A 14,923-nucleotide genomic window follows, 5' to 3' on the forward strand; every position below is an offset into this window, starting at 1 on the left:
CTCTCGGGGCCTCGCTTTCCTCATTTGTAAAATGACAGCACGGGTTAAGATGTTCTGTAATGGTTTTTCCAACCCCCAAATTCTATAACCAAATAAGAAAAGAAAAATATGTTCATGGTACTCTGTGGATTATGTTAGTGCTTTCCAAACCTTTCCACCGCAGTTTTCTAGTGGCAGAGAAGAGAGAGCTTGCACCTCCCAGGATCGTCCTGGGTACGGCTTAGAGTAGCCTGCTGAGGTGTTTCCAGAAAGTTCCATGTAGTCCTGTGTCTTACCTTTAAAAATTCATATAACTTTTGTATTATGTTTCATAATATGTTTGTGTTTGTTTTAATATAAAATCAACGCTTTAAACTACTTACCATTGACCAGAACTGATGGACAGGAAGATATACCACGTTTATCTTGTAGCTTCAACTACTCACTGGTTCACTGCTCATAGCTTTCAAGCACTGGTCCAAGTGCTCCTGGGGAGCACTGATTAGAAGTCCAGGATGGGAGCACCATGAGGATTGACTTAGGCTGGCACAGTGTCCAATGTAGAAGTTCTAGATCTAGTGACCAGGTCTTCAATTTCCTCATGTCAAACAGAGAGTCCTAATCAAAACCACCATGAGGTATCACCTCACACCCACCCGCATGGCCACTATCAAAAGAACAGAAAATAACAAGTGTTGACGAGGATGTGGAGACGTTGGAAGCCTTGTGTGCTTTTGGTGGGAATATAAAAGGATGCAGCCGCTATGAAGAATATTATGGAGGTTCCTCAAAAAACTAAAAATAGAACTACCATATGACCCAGAAATCTTATCTCTGGATTTATAGCCTAAAGAACTCAAAGCATGATCTTAAAGAGATAGTTACACACCTATGTTCATTGCAACGTTATTCACGATAGCCAAGAGGTTGGAAACAACCCAAATGTCCATCAACATACGAATGGAATAGAAAATGTAGTATATACATACAATGGAACATTATGTAGCCTTAAAAAAGATGGAAATCCTATCACATGTACAACACTGATGAACCTTGAAGATGTTATGCTAAGTGAAATAAGCCAGTCACAAAAGGACAAATGCTTATACGATACTACTTATGTGAAGTATCTAAAGTAGTCAAAATCATAGAAACAGAAAGAAAAAACATAGTTGTCCAGGGCCAGTGGGAGGTGGGAAGGCAGAATTAGGAGGGCATAGAGTGTCAGTGTTGTAAGATTAAAAAGTTCTAGAGATCTGTTTCACAACAATATGAATTGTACTTCTGTACACTTAAACATGGTTCAGATGTCAGATTTAAGTTTTGTGTTTTTGACTACAATAAAAAAAAAATAGTGACCTTATTTAGGTGGTAGGGTTTTCTTTGAAAAAAGAGCAAGCAGAGATACTGGTCCACCAAATGTCAAGGTGAAATATTCTTACAGCCCAAAGCTGCTTTCCTTCCCCACTCCCTCCATCCCTGTGAAGCCAGGGGACGTGGTCTTCCTCCCTTTGAATGTTGTAAGTATGCGCGTGCTGTCAACGGAGGCCGGGTTAATGACTTGTGGAAAATTTACTGCCAATTTTGCCATTTCCATTTTCCAATTTCCTTATTTTTGTTGATTAAATTCCAATCACTTTAAAAGATATTGAGGATGAATAAGAATGTATCAAATCTTCCAAAATTCTTTTGGGTAGTGTCAATGCATTTATTAGGGACGTTAGGGAATAAATGGATGCGTGTGTGCACGCAAACACACACACACACACACACCCCGACACTCACATCCACTCTCCTATGCCCTTTCCACGGCCCCAGTCTCACCCCACAGCAAACATGATGAATTCACATCCTGAGGCGGGTGTACCACCAACAAAATCTGACCGGAGGAAACAATTTCAATTCAATCAGAGGCCTCCTGCGGTTGAAGTTTACAAGGAGCGCTGCCAAAGCTCACTCTCTTGGCGGACAAACTGTGCAGACTTCGGGCCTGCTGGGAGGGTGAGGCGTTCCTTACTTTCAAAAGAGGGTCGATCCAAGATGTTTGTATTATTTCAATACTGTTTTTCCTATGGAGCCCGGGATTGGCGGGGTGGTGGTGGGGAGTTCTTTCCTTGTTCCTGATATTTTCCAGAGATCAAAATGAAAACACAATGCGCTAAGAGTAATCAGCAAGCCTTCAGAAGAATTGCATGTACTTTTGATTTCTATAAAACCCACGCAACACTTCTGTAACCTTTCATTCTGTGCAGAGGTACACAACCCCGCCGGAGATTTAGATCCCAGCACAGATATCAGCTTCCTAATCCTTCCGCATTCTTAGCAGGTATCTTGGAGGATGTCAACACCAGTAAGTGTTTATCCTGAATCATAGGCATTTGGTTCTCTACCAGACGGGGTCCTGAGAAGTTAATAGCAGTCAATTGCTAATCTTCGGGAAGTTTCTGTGTGAGAGCGACAACGTGGGCCCAGACACATTTATAAGACATTAGGCTCTATGCTTAGTACTAAGCATACAGAATTGTAACAGCAAGGTTCCAGTCTAGACAGGGAGATGGACAAGCAGAGATTGACAATACAGGGTGGTAAATGCCCAGAGAGGCGATGTCTGTTCTGTTTTCTTTGGTAGCAAGGAACAGAGTGCCACTTCAATATCTCATACAAGGGCAAAAGGAATCACAGAGAACCAGGAACAGTTTTACCTGTGGGCCTCTGGGAAGTTGGAACGCCGTGTGAAAACGGGAAAGAGGTGCAGGATCCCAGGCAGCTTTCGTAACCCCGTTACTCAGAGACACCTGTTGGGGTGACTCAGTTCCTCTCCACTTCTCCCACTTCTGTTCCATAATTTCATTTTACTCCTGTATCTTTTCCCTACCACGTGGCTCCTACTTATGCATCAGGGCTGCTTACTGATAACTTCCTCTGACTGCCTCAGGAGATCTGAATACCTCTTCTTTCAGCTTCTTCCCCCTGACACCAAGTGCCCAATGTGGTGCTCCTTGTCTAATGAAATCACCTCATCTCTGTGGGGTACTGTTTTTATTCCAGCCCACATATAGACCACCTATAGATCAAGTCTCCTTGATCCGAGGCTTCTGTGCTCCTGTCCACTGTGGCCAAGGGCTGAGCATCCCGCATGATTAGCTTTGTGTGAGAGGCACATGGGGCAACGCCCCATAGGGAGCTCCTGGGCAGGCAATTGGAGGGGACTGTCATCAAAGCAATCACTGTGGACATGGGCATAAACCCCCAGGGCTGTGGGCACACAGAGGAGGACGACCAATCAGCCAGTAGGCTCAGAAAAGGCTTCGCACAAGAGGCTACCTCTAAGCTGAACTTGAAGGGGGAGAGGAAGTTTCTCCAGCGGGGGCCCCTGGGGTGATGGGGATGGAGGTGGAATAACAGCATCCTTGACAGAAGAAACTTTAGTTTAAAGGTCCCAAGTGGGGTGTGTATGTGTGTGTATTGCTATTCTAGTTTGTTTGGTTTTTGGTTTTTTAATTGAAGTGTAATTGACTAACAATGTTATATTAGTTTCAGGTGTGCAGCATAGTGATTTGATATTTTTATACATTACAAAATGATCACCATGATACACTTAGTTACCATCTTTCACTATACAAAGTTATTACAATAGTATTGACTATATTCCCTTTGCTGTGCATTACATCCCAGTGACATTTATTTTATAACTGGGAGTTTGTATCTCTTAATCTCCCTTATCTATTTCACTCATTCCCCCTCCTCCCTCCCCTCTGACAACCACCTATGTGGTCTCTGTATCTAGGAGTCTGTTTCTGTTTTGTTATGTTTGTTCATTTGTTTAGTTTTTTAGATTCTACCTATGAGTGAAATCGTATTGTATTTAACTTTCTCTGTTTGACTTATTTCACTTAGCATAATACCCTCTAGGTCCACCCATGTTGTTGCGAATGGCAAGATTTCATTCTTTTTTATGGCTGAGTAATATTCTATTGTGTGTGTGTGTGATGTGTGTGTGTGTATCTCACATTTTCTTTACCCATTCATCTATCAATGGACACTTACGTTGCTTGCGTATCTGGCCATTGTAAATAATACTGCAATGAACACAGGGGGTGCATATATTTTTTGAATCAGTGTTTTTATTTTCTGTGGAAAAATATCCAGAAGTGGGATTGCTGAATTGTACAGTAGTTCTATTTTTAATTTTTTGAGGAATCTCCAAAATGTTTACCATAGTGACTGCACCAATTTACATGCCCACCAATGGTGTATGAGGTTCCCTTCTTTCCACATTCTCACCAACACTTGTTATTTCTTGTCTTTTTGATGATAGCTAATCTGACAGGTGTGAGGTGATATCTCATTGTGGTTTTGATTTGCATTTCCCTGATGATTAGTGATGTTGACCATCTTTTTATATGCCTGTTGGCCATGTGTATGTCTTCTTTGGAAAAATGTCCATTCAGGTCCTCTCCCTATTTTTAAATTAGGTTGATTTTTTTTTCTATTGAGTTGTATGAGTTCTTTGTATATTTGGATATTAACCCCTTATCAGATATATCATTTGCAAATATCTTCTCCCATTCAGTAGGCTGCCTTTTTTGTTCTGTTGATAGTTTCCTTCACTGTGGAAAAGCTTTTTAGTTTGATGTAGTCCCATTTGTTTAGTTTTGCTTTTGTTTCCCTTGCCTAAGGTGACATATCCAAGAAAATGTTGCTAAGACCCAACGTCAAAGAGCTTACTGACTATATTTTCTTCCAGGACTTTTGTGGTTTTAAGTCTTACATTTAAGTCTTCAATCCATTTTGAGTTTATTTTTGTATGTGGTGCGAGAAAGTAGTCCAATTTGATTCTTTTGCATGTAGCTGTCCAATTTCCCAACACCACTTATTGAAGAGGCTGTCTTTTCCCCATTGTATATTCTTGCTTCCTCTGTAATTGACCACATAAGTGTGGGTGTATTTCTGGGCTTTCTATTCTGTTCCACTGATCTATGTATCTGTTTTTATGCCAGTACCCTACTGTTTTGATTACTGTAGCTATGTAGTATAGCTTGAAATCAGGGTATGTGATACCTCCAGCTTTGTCCTTTCTCAAGATTTCTTTGGTTATTCAGGGTCTTTTGTACTCCCATACAAATTTTAGAATTATTTTTTTCTAGTTCTGTGAAAAATGTCCTTGGTGTTTTGATAGGAATTGCACTGAATCTGTAGATTGCCCTGGTAGTATGATAATTTTAACAATATTAATCTTCCAATCCATAAGCATGGTATGTTTCCCCATTTGTTTGTGTTGTCTTCAATTTCTTTCATCAATGTCTTACAGCTTTCTGAGTGCTGATCTTTTAGTCTCTTATAGGCAACATGTATATGGATTTTGGTTTTTTATCCATTCAGTGACTCTATGCCTTTCCATTTACTTTAAAGTAATTATTGATAGGTATGTACTTATTGCCATTTTGTTAATTGTTTTTCTTGTTTTTTGTACATCTTTTTTGTTCTTTTCCTCTTCCTTTGCTATTTTTCCTTGTGATATGATGACTTCTTTAATGTTATGTTCAGATTCCTTTCTCTTTTTTGTATGTGTATCTTTATAGATTTTTGATTTGTGCTTACCATGAGGTTCATATACAACAAACCATATATATCCCATATATATATATATACACACACACACACGACTATTTTAAGTTGATGATGTCTTAAGTTCAAATGCATTCCAACAACCCTGCATTTTTACTCCTTCCTCCCTCTATCTTTAGTGTTTTTGACATCATATTTTACATCTTTTTTTTTTGTTTTGTGTTTATCTTAACTACTTATTGTAGATATAGATGATTTTACTACTTTTGTCTTTTAAACTTCCTGCTAGCTTTATAAGTGGTTGATCTATTACCTTTACTGTATTTTTGCCTTTACCAATGAGGGTTTTCTTTTCATAATTTTCATATTTCTAGCTGTGATCTTTTCTTTTTTGCTTAGTGAAGTCCCTTTAACATTTCTTATAAAACTGGTTTAGTAGTGTTGAACTCTTTTAGCTTTTGATTGTCTGTAAAACTTTTGATTTCTCCACCAAATATAAACGAAAGCCTTGCCATGTAGTGTATTCTTGGCTGTAGGTTTTTCCCTTTTGTCACTTTAAATATACTGTGCCACTCCTTTCTACCCTGCAACGTTTCTGCTGAAAAGTCAGCTGATAGTCTTATGGGGGTTCTCTTGTATATAACTAGCTGCTTTTCCTTTGCTGCTTGTTTAAGATTCTCTCTTTACCTTTAATTTTTGCCATTTTAATTATAATGTGTCTTGGTGTGGACCTCTTTGGTCTCTGTGCTTCTTGGACCTGGATGTCTGTTTCCTTTCCCAGGTTAGGGAAGTTTTCAGCTATTATTTCTTTAGCTAAGAAGAAATAACTTCTCTGCCCCTTTCCCTCTCTCTTCTTCTTTTGGCACCCCTATAATGTGAATGTTAGTATACTTCATGTTGTTTCACAGGTCTCTTAAATGATCCTCAATTTAAAAATTTCTTTTTTCTTTTTTCTGTTCAGCTTGGGTGATTTCTACTACTCTGTCTTCCAGTTCATTCCTCTGTACTATCTAATCTTGATAGTTGATTCCTTCAAGTGTATTTTTAATTTTACCTATTGTATACTTCAGCTCTGTTTGGTTCTTCTTTATATTTTCTAACTTTTTGTTAAACTCTAAACTTTTTGTTCATCCATTCTCCTGAGTTCATTGAGCATCTTTATTACCATTACCTGGAACTTTATTGAGTAGATTGCTTATCTCTACTCTGCTTAGTTCTTCTGGGGTTTTGTCTTATTCCTTTGGAACATATTCCTCTGTCTCCTCATTTTGCCTAATTCTCTGTGTCTATTCCTATGAATTGGGTAGGTCAGTTATGTTTCCCATCTTGGAGAAGTGGCTTTATGTAGGAGACATCCTATAGGGCCCAGCAGCACACTCCCCTCTGGTCATCAGAATGATATGGTCTAGGGGTTCCGTATATGTGGACTGCATGGGCCCTTCTGTTGTGGGCAGGTTAACTACTATGGGTGTGCTGGTAGGCAGGGCTGGCCCCCAGCCTTGTTGGCTGCCAGGCCCTGCCTTGAGTGGTAGCTGCTGGCTGCCGGTGGGTGGGGCTGTGTCCCAGCATAGCTGGCTGTGTGGCCTGGGGGGGTCCCAGGGCTGATACTAGCCCACTGGTGGGTGGGGTTGAGCCCTGGCACAGCTGGCTGTGTGGTCTGAGGGTCCTGGGGCTGGCTCACTGGTGGACGGGAGAGCCTCCAGGGCTAATAGGCTAGAGGGAGGACTCCAAAATGGTGCTTGCCAACACCAGTGTCTTTGTGGTAGTACGAGCTCCTCAAATTTCTGTCACCAGCATGTATGTCCCCAGGGTGAGCTCCAGTTGTCTCCTGCCTCTCCAGGAGTCTCTCCAAGATCAGCAAATGGGTCTGACCCAGGCTCCTTTCAAATTACTGCCTCTGCACTGGGTCTCAGATCATGTGAGATTTTGTGTGTGCCGTACAAGAACAGAATCTTTGTTTCCTACCGCCCTCCAGATCTCCTGTATGTAAGCCCTGCTAGCCTTCAAGGCCAGACATTCTGGGGGTGTTTCTTCCTGGTGCAGGACCCCAGGGCTGGGGAGCCCAACGTAGGGTTTAGATCCTTTGATCCTTGGTTAGAACCTCTGCAATTGTGATTATCCTCCCGCTTGTGCATTGTCTACCCTGGGGTTGTGGATCTTGACTATACTGCATCTCTGCCCCTCCTACCCATCTTGTTCTGGTTCCTTCTTTATACCTTAAGTTGTAGAAGTTTTTTCTGCTAGTGTTCAGGTTGTCCTCATTGTTAGTTATTCTGTAAATAGTTATAATTTTGGTATGCCCATGGGAGGAGGTGAGCTCAGGGTCTTGGCCATCATCTTGGCCGTCTCCCTGTTTTGGTTTGGTATTAACTCCAGCTGAGAATCTCTGCCTTTACTTTGTGAAATTAGTCACCTAATTGGATTTATTATGTTTACTGACACATTTGGATTTGTTCCTACCTATTATTCTGTAATCTCTATTTTACATCTATTTGGATTTTTTCAGATATAATAAAGGGAAAAAAATTCTGATTATACAGCTGCCCCTCGGTATCCATGGAGGACTGGTTCCAGGACTTGCTTTGGATACCAAAATCCTCTGATACTCAAGCCCCACAGTTGGCCCTCCATATCTGTGTGTTCCATATCCATGGGTTCAACCATCTATGGGTCATAAACATAGTACACAGAGGGCCAGCTGTACTTTGTCCCTATTCCTATCTTCACTTTGCAATGTGCTATCATTTACTAGAAATCACCCTGGAACAAAACGAAGATTATAACAAGCCATGATGTAAGTGGGGGAAACCCTGGGGTCTGAATAGGCATTAAGAAATTAACTTGTAATACAAAAGTGAAAGGCTTGGACTTTTGGTTTTCAAAGCACAAACATTAATCTTTTATTTTTATCAAAGTTATACATATGCATAGTTAAAAAGTCAACTAGGTCTGTAAGGCTTTGTTAAGAGAAACACCAGTCTCCTACCCCCAAAGCAAGCACTCTCCTCTTCCAGCTGACTCTTTCTGTGTTTGCCTCATATCTCCAAATAACGTGAGCACAGCTACACCTTGATTCTCCCTTCAGTTTTATGTATATTAATGTTAATGTCCTATTACAGAAGGTGAGAATTTAGTTCTCTTTTCTCCCCCTACTCCATCATCCCACAGATGCATTTCTGACTTTCACATGCCCACCCTCTCAAAGTGGCTACATTGCAATATAACAAGCATGTATGCCATTCATAGTGGAGCCATTTAACTGTGATTAATTTTCCATATAATTTCTTATTTTCCCTGGATTACCAGTGTTCTGTTTTTCTCCTTTGCTTAGTTAAAAATTTTTTTTGGAATGCATTTAGGAATTCAACCACACAATCGCCATCATTTATCTAATTGCTTCCCCAAATATTTATTCACATTAGGTATTCTATTGAGTTCAACTTCTTGAAGAAGTTTCTCCTGGAGCCTGACCTGCTCCCATCTAGATGGTGCCCTCTGTGACTGGTGCTCAGTGATCATCCCAGATCTGCCTTCATCCAGAATCCCCATCTCCTTTCTGTGTTGCAGATCCTATTTTCCATCTCCCATTTTTTTCCTTTTTTCTCATTTTGCTCTCTTGCTCCACTACGTTTTCTAGTAGCTTCCTGAGAAAAGATGAGTGGGAGGTAACTTTTAGTGTTGCATTAGTCAGCTTGGGTTCCCATAACAAAATATCACAGACTGGGGGGCTTAAACAAGAGAAACTCATTTTCTGATCATTCTGGAGACTAAAAGTCCCCTATCAAGGTGCTGGCACCTCTGTTCCTGGGGAGAGCTCTCTTCCTGGTTTGTAGGCAGCCACCTTCTTGCTAAAGAAGAGCTGAAGATGTGGTTTTATCTAGCCTTTACTTATACGAAAACTTTTGGAAATAAAGGGCACCCTTCTGTCTTATGGACATTGCAAACTTGCTGTAGCATTCTTTGCTCACTCTGGGTATTTTCCTTTTGTTTTTTAATAAAGGAGAATCAGTTTTCTGCTCTATGATCTACGTCACATGAAAAATTAGAAAGGAAATCCACTCTGTGCTTTCTCTTTATAGGTCATCTCACTTAATCCCCACACAACTCTGTAAGTATTATAACTATTATCCTTTCACAGACAAAGGAACTGAGCCTCAGAGAGGTCAAATTAGTTGCTTAAGATCACACAGCTAGTTGGCGCCATAACCAAGTGTGAAGCCAGATCTGTTTGTCTCTCAGGGTCCATTGATGCTCTGGTTCATCTTCCCCCACACAGCTAGAAGGGATAAACTAGGACCATTCCTATATGTTTATGTCCCTAATCCTTTTAATTCTCATTTTTTCAATATCTTCCTTCTGAACTCTTCTGTTTTGAAGCTTGATCTTATCTAGAAATTAATATTAAGTTGCTTATCCATACCCTTTAACCATTATCAGATAGGTTTTTAATACAGTGTTTTTCAAGCTAAAGGTCCTAACCTATTAGTGGGTTATGAAATAAATATAAGGATTGAAAATAGCATTTAAAAAATGATATTGTAATAGAATAAGAAGTATTCCTGTTCCTTTGAATATTTATATGAATATTCATTGCATGCAGAAAGGGATAAACACTGTTATACACGTGCATATTTGTATTCTGGGTTATGAAGTAAAGTGTTCTTCGTATTCCGGGTCATGATCAGAAAAAGATTCCTGACTCATTCCACATTGCCTTTCACAAATAGTCCAAACCATTTTTTGGCATATATACTTTAAAACATATTTTGAACAAAATATACAATTTGCATGGGATGAAAAGCCATCATGATCTGCCCCCTGCCACCCTATTGGCAGCCATTTTGTCCATAAACACTTTATATTTTAGACATACCAAATTAATTTTACAAAACGACATTATTGACTTGTATATCCAATAAAATGCGCTCATCCTAAGTCATAGCACAGCACTTCCATCATCCTTAAAAGTTCCCTGTGCACCTGCTCTCCAATCACAGCCCCAGGCCACCACTGAACTGCTTTTCTATGGCAGTGAGGTAGTCTTGTCTTTTCTAGAGTTTCATATATATGATATAACATATGTAATCTTTGTTTCTTTGTTCACTTAGCATAGTGCTTTTGAGACAACAATGTTCTTACAGGTATCTGTAGGCCATTCTTTTTATGGATAGGTAGTATTCCATTGTATGACTATAGCAGAATTTATCTGTTCACCTGAAGGTAAATGTTTGGTGTGTCTCCAGTTTTTGCTTATTATTAATAAAGCTGCTATGAACATTTTGGTAAAATCTTTTGTGTGATCATTCTGAAGTGGGGTAAATACCTCAAAGTATACTTGCTACATTGTGGTACATCTAGGTTTAACTCTATAAGAAATTAACAACCTGTTTTTCAAAGGGATTATATTATTTTATATTTCCACTTGCAATGTCTGAGTGTTCTAGCTGCTCCATATTCGTGGTTATGTCAAATTTTTAATTTTAGCTATTCTAATAGGTGTGTGGTGGTATATCATTGTGGCTTTAACTTGCATTTCTTTGATGACCAGGAATGTTGAGCATCTTTTCATGTACTTATTGGCCGTTTGTTTATTTTCATTTGTGAAGTGTCTGTTCAAATCTTTTGCCCATTTTTTCCTAGGGTGCGTTGACTTTTTATTACTGAATTGTGTTTGTATATTCTGAATAGAAATTCTTTGTTGGATACATGCATTGTAAACATTTCCTTCTCATCTTTGATTTGTCAATTCATTTTCTGAATGATGTATTTTAAAGAAAAAAATACTTTGAATTTTAATAAACGTATCAATTTAATTTATACATTGATAAGTGTATCGATTTTTTATTGTTAGTGCTTTTTATATCCTCAGAAATCTTTGCCTATCCCAAGATCATGAAGGTTTACTTGTATGTTTTCTTTGAGACATTTTACAGTTTTAGATATTACATTTAGGTCTATGATCCATTTCAAGTTTGTTTTTGTGTATGATAGGAGTTATGGATTGAGGTTAATTTTTCCCCCACGTGTAGTTGTTCCAGCACCATTTATTGAAAAGTCTGTCTTTATCTCCATTGAACTATCTTTTGCACGTTTGTCAAAAATCAATTTTTCGTATGTGTGTGCATCTATTTCTGGACTTTCTCTTCTATTCCAATGGAAATAGACAATATTCTATATGTCTATCCTTACACTAGCACTACTCTGTCTTGATTACTGTAGATTTATAGTAAGACTTGAAATCAAGTAGTGTAAATCCCCTAATTTTGTTCTTCTTTTTCAAATTCGTTTTGGCCATTCTAGGACCTTTCCATTTCCATATACATTTTAGAATCTATTTGTCATTTTCTACCAAAGACTTGCTGGGGTTTAGACTGTAATAATTGATCTGAAACTACAAATCAATTAGGGGAAAGTTTATATCTTATCAATATTGATCATTCAGTTCATGAACAGGGTATATCTCTTGATTAATTTAGCTCTCTCCTTTCTCTTAGGAATGTTTTGTAGTTTTCAGAATAAAATATTGTACTTATATTATTAGATTTGTCCCTAAATTTTTAATGTTTCTCTACACTATTATAAATTTTAAAATTTCACTTTCCAATTTTTAAAATAGACTTTATATTTTAGAACAGTTTTAGGTTCACAGCAACTGAGAGGAAGGCACAGAGATTTCCTGTATATCCCCTTCCCCTACATATGCACAGCCTCCCCGCTACCAAAAGCCCACACCACTAGTAAGATAACAACATACAAGGTCAATATTAAAAACCAATTGCATTTTTTTATTGGCAAAAAAATAATTGGCATGATCCATGAAAGAAATAATTGATAAGCTGGACTCTATTAAAATTGAACACTTCTGCTCTGAGAAAAACACTGTCAAGAAAATGAGAAAACAAGCCACCAGGACCACTGATTCTAGTAAACTAGATTCTATTCTAGATACTACTATCTTAGTAGTGGTGTGTTTACTAGAATCAGTGAATCAACATTGACACACTATTATTACCCAAAGTCCATAGTTTACATTATGGTTCACTCCTGGTGTTGTACAGCCTATAGGTTTTGACAAATGTACAATGACATGTATTCACCATTATTGCATCATGCAGAGTAGTTGCACTGTCCTAAAAATCCTTTGCCTTTACTTATTCATCCCTCCCTCCCTCCTTAATCCCTAGCAACTACTGATCATTTTACTATTGCCGTAGTTTTGCCTTTTCCAGAATGTCATATAGTTGGAATCACACAGTATATAGCCTTTTACAGATTGGCTTTTAACTTAGTGATATGGAGTTAAGTTTCCTGCATGTCTTTTCATGGCTTGATAGCTCATTTCTTTTCAGCACTGATTAATATTCCACTGTCTGGATGTACTACAGTTTATTTATCCATTCACTTACTGAACGACATCTTGGTTGCTTCCAAGTTTTCACAATCAGGAACAAAGCTGTTATAAATATCCATGTGCAGGTTTGTGTGGAGATAAGTTTTCAACTTATTTGGATAATACAAATATGCATAATTGCTCATCATATGATAAGGGTATGTTTAGTTTTGTAAGATACTGCCCAATTGTCTTCCAAAGTGGCTGTATCATTTTACATTCCCATCAGCAATGAATGAGAGTTCTAGTTGTGCCTCATCCTCACTGGCATTTGGTATTGTCAGTATTTTGAATTTTGGCCATTCTAATAGATGTGTAGTGGTATCTCATTGTTGCTTTAATTCATAATTCCCTAATGATGTAGGATGTTGTACATCTTTTCATTTGCTTATTTGACATCTGTATACCTTCTTTGGTAAGGTGTCTGTTCAGATTTTAAAATCTGGTTGTTTATTTACATATTGTTGAGTTTTAAGGGTTCTTTGAATATTTTTGATAACAGTCTTTTATCATATATGTGTTCTGTTAATATTTTCTCCCAGGCTGGTGGCTTGTTTTCTCATTCTCTCGACAATGTTTTTCTCAGAGCAGAAGTGTTCAATTTTAATAGAGTCCAGCTTATCAATTATTTCTTTCATGGATCATGCCAATTATTTTTTTGCCAATAAAAAAAATGCAATTAATTTTTAATATCGACCTTGTATGTTTTTATCTTACTATACAGTTGACCCTTGAACAACATGGTGATTAGGGGTGTTGACCCACCACGAAATCCCAAATCCACATAAACTTATAGTCAGCCCTCCTTATACTCCATTCCTCCATATCTGTGGTTCTGCATCTGTGGATTCAACCAACTGGGGATTGTGTAGTAATTGTAGTATTTATCAATACTTTGAAAAACCAAAACTCTGTGTAAGCAACATGTGCAGTTCAAACCTGTGTTGTTCAAGGATTAACTTTACTCACTTATTAGTTCTTTTACTATTTATTGTATTAGCAATTTTTTTTGTAGAATCCTTAGAATTCTAAAAAACACAATCATGTCATATGTAAATAAAGATACTTTGGCTTCTTTCTTTACAGTCTGTATACTTTTTTTTTCTTACCTTGTTGCATTGGCTAGAACTTACAGTACAAAATTGAATGGAAGTGGTGAAAGCAGATATCCTTGCATTATTTTGAATCTTAGGGAAAAAACATTTAGTCTTTCACCATTAAATATGATGTTAGCTCTAGATTTTCTCAACACTATATCAGGTTGAGAAAGTTCCCTTCTATTTCTAGTTTTTTTGTGATTTTCTTTTTATTATGAAAAGATGTTGAATTTTTTCAGGTGCTTTTTCTGTATCTGTTGAGATGATTATATTGTTTATCTTGTTTAGTTTGTTCATATAGTGAATTATATTGACTGATTTCCAAATGCTAAAACAGCCTGGCATTGCTAAAAAAAAAGTCCCAGTTGATCAGGAGGTATTATCCTTTTTCTGTGTTGCTGGATTCAATTTGCTAATATTTTGTTAAGGATGTTTGTGTCTATATTTATGAGAGTATTAATCTATAACTTTTTTATGTGATATAGGTCTAGTTTTGGTCTCAGGGTAATCTTGAACTCATAAAATGAGTTTTAAAATGTTGCCTCCTCTTTTATTTTCTGAAAGAGTTTGTATACAGTGGGTATTATTTCTTGCTTAGATGTTTGGTAGAATTCACTGCTGAAGTTGTCTGGACCTGGAGTTTTATTTTTGTGGAAATTTTGAAATATTAATTCAGTTTCTTTATTTGATGTAGGTCATTTCAGATTAACTGATTCTTCTTTAGTGAGCTGTGATAGTTTGTGTCTTTCAAGGACTTTGTTTATTTCATCTAAGTTGTGAAATTTATGGGTATGACATTGTTCATAATATGCTGTTATTATCCTTTCAATGTCTGTAGGATCTGCTTGCATTTTCATTTCTGACATTGGTAATTTTGTTATCTCCCTTC

The sequence above is a fragment of the Balaenoptera acutorostrata genome, chromosome 17 (genome assembly GCF_949987535.1).
Source record: "Balaenoptera acutorostrata chromosome 17, mBalAcu1.1, whole genome shotgun sequence".
NCBI classification, from domain to species: domain Eukaryota; kingdom Metazoa; phylum Chordata; class Mammalia; order Artiodactyla; family Balaenopteridae; genus Balaenoptera; species Balaenoptera acutorostrata.